Below are 2500 nucleotides of genomic sequence, written 5' to 3' on the forward strand. Positions count from 1 at the left end.
TTTGTGCAAAAAAAATAACAATTAAAATGTTGGAATATTACCAGAAAAAAATGCTGTATTAAAAAAAATATTATTTTTTAAATTACTACGGAGCCCCTAAAGCAGGGGTCACCAACGCGGTGCCCGCGGGCACCAGGTAGCCCGTAAGGACCAGATGAGTAGCCCGCTGGCCTGTTCTAAAAATAGCTCAAATAGCAGCACTTACCAGTGAGCTGCCTCTATTTTTTAAATTGTATTTATTTACTAGCAAGCTGGTCTCGCTTTGCTCTACATTTTTAATTCTAACAGAGACAAAACTCAAATAGAATTTGAAAATCCAAGAAAATATTTTAAAGACTTGGTCTTCACTTGTTTAAATAAATTCATTAATTTTTTTACTTTGCTTCTTATAACTTTCAGAAAGACAATTTTAGAGATAAAATACAACCTTAAAAATAATTTTAGGATTTTTAAACACATATACCTTTTTACCTTTTAGATTCCTTCCTCTTCTTTCCTGACAATTTAAATCAATGTTCAAGTAATTTTTTTTTATTTTATTGTAAAAAAAATAATACATACATTTTAATTAAATTCTTCAATTTAGCTTCTGTTTTTTCGACGAAGAATATTTGTGAAATATTTCTTCAAACTTATTATGATTAAAATTCAAAAAAATTATTCTGGCAAATCTAGAAAATCTGTAGAATCAAATTTAAATCTTATTTCAAAGTATTTTGAATTTCTTTTAAAATTTTTGTTCTGGAAAATCTAGAAGAAATAATGATTTGTTAGAAATATAGCTTGGTCCAATTTGTTATATATTCTAACAAAGTGCAGATTGGATTTTAACCTATTTAAAACATGTCATCAAAATTCTAAAATTAATCTTAATCAGGAAAAATTACTAATGATGTTCCATAAATTATTTTTTTAATTTTTTCAAAAAGATTCGAATTAGCTAGTTTTTCTCTTCTTTTTTTCGGTTGAATTTTGAATTTTAAAGAGTCGAAATTGAAGATAAACTATGTTTCAAAATTTAATTGTCATTTTTTTCTTGTTTTCTCCTCTTTTAAACCGTTCAATTAAGTGTAAATATCATTAATTATTAATAATAACATAGAGTTAAAGGTAAATTGAGCAAATTGGCTATTTCTGGCAATTTATTTAAGTGTGTATCAAACTGGTAGCCCTTCGCATTAATCAGTACCCAAGAAGTAGCTCTTGCTTTCAAAAAGGTTGGTGACCCCTGCCCTAAAGGGACATGGGGGAATTTAATTTTTGTATATGTATATTTTTTATTTAATTTTAATTTTTTAGACACGTATCTCGTGCACGATAGAGTTTCTCATGCGCATGAGAAACTTTCTCGTGCGCACGAGAAACTTTTTCTAAAGTTATAAAAAAAAAATTTTTAAATGTTATAATTTTTTTTATTTTTTTTATTTTTTAGACATGTATCTCGTGTAAGTTTCTCGTGCTCACGAGATAGTTTCTTGTGTGCACAAGATAGTTTCCCGTGCGCACAAAAGACATGTCTAAATAACAATAAAAATAAATAAATTATAATTTAATTAATAATTTTTAAAAAATTTTTTATAACTTTATAAAGTTTCTCGTGCTCACGAGATACATGTCTAAATAAAAAAATAATAATTATAATTTAATTAATAATTTTTTTTTTTAATAACTTTATAAAAAGTTTCTCATGCGCACGAGATACACGTCTAAATAAAAATAAAAATAAATAAATTATAATTTAATTAATAATTTTTTTAATTTTTTTATAACTTTATAAAAAGTTTCTCGTGTGCACAAGATAGTTTCTCGTGCGCACGAGATACATGTCTAAATAAAAATAAAAATAAATACATTATAATTTAATTAATAATTATTATTTTTTTATAACTTTATAAAAAGTTTCTCGTGCGCACGAGATACATGTCTAAAAAAAAAAAAAATTCTACAAAAATAACATTTCCCCCATGTCCCTTTAGGGGCTCCGTAAAAATGAAATTAAACAAATGTTACATAATAAATATACTGTATTGAATATGATTTTAACAAGTAAATGCCAAAATGCCCACACAATCAAACAAACTAGACCGAGGGTGGCCAAACTTTTTGACATGTTTCATTTTCAAAACCATTAGGCTCCCCTCAATTTTGTTGTGTTAAAAACAAGTCATATATTAACATTTAATTTTACTTTCAACACTTAAATATCTGAGTTTTAATTTGTATGCGCGTTTTTCGTCTTCAAAGAAAAAAGAAAATATGCAACATTTTCCCCAAGACATTTTTCAAACTGAAATATTTGATGTGAAGTAATTGGAGCCTTAAATAGGTCAACAATTTATAACATTATTTTTGATCCACTATTATTATATATTTTTTTAACGATCACAAATAAAAACAAAATAAAGAGTGGCAGAGTGGCCGTGCCAGCAACTTGAGGGTTCCAGGTTCGATCCCCGCTTCCGCCATCCTAGTCACTGCCGTTGTGTCCTTGGGCAAGACA

The sequence above is a fragment of the Entelurus aequoreus genome, linkage group LG25, assembly GCF_033978785.1.
Source record: "Entelurus aequoreus isolate RoL-2023_Sb linkage group LG25, RoL_Eaeq_v1.1, whole genome shotgun sequence".
NCBI classification, from domain to species: domain Eukaryota; kingdom Metazoa; phylum Chordata; class Actinopteri; order Syngnathiformes; family Syngnathidae; genus Entelurus; species Entelurus aequoreus.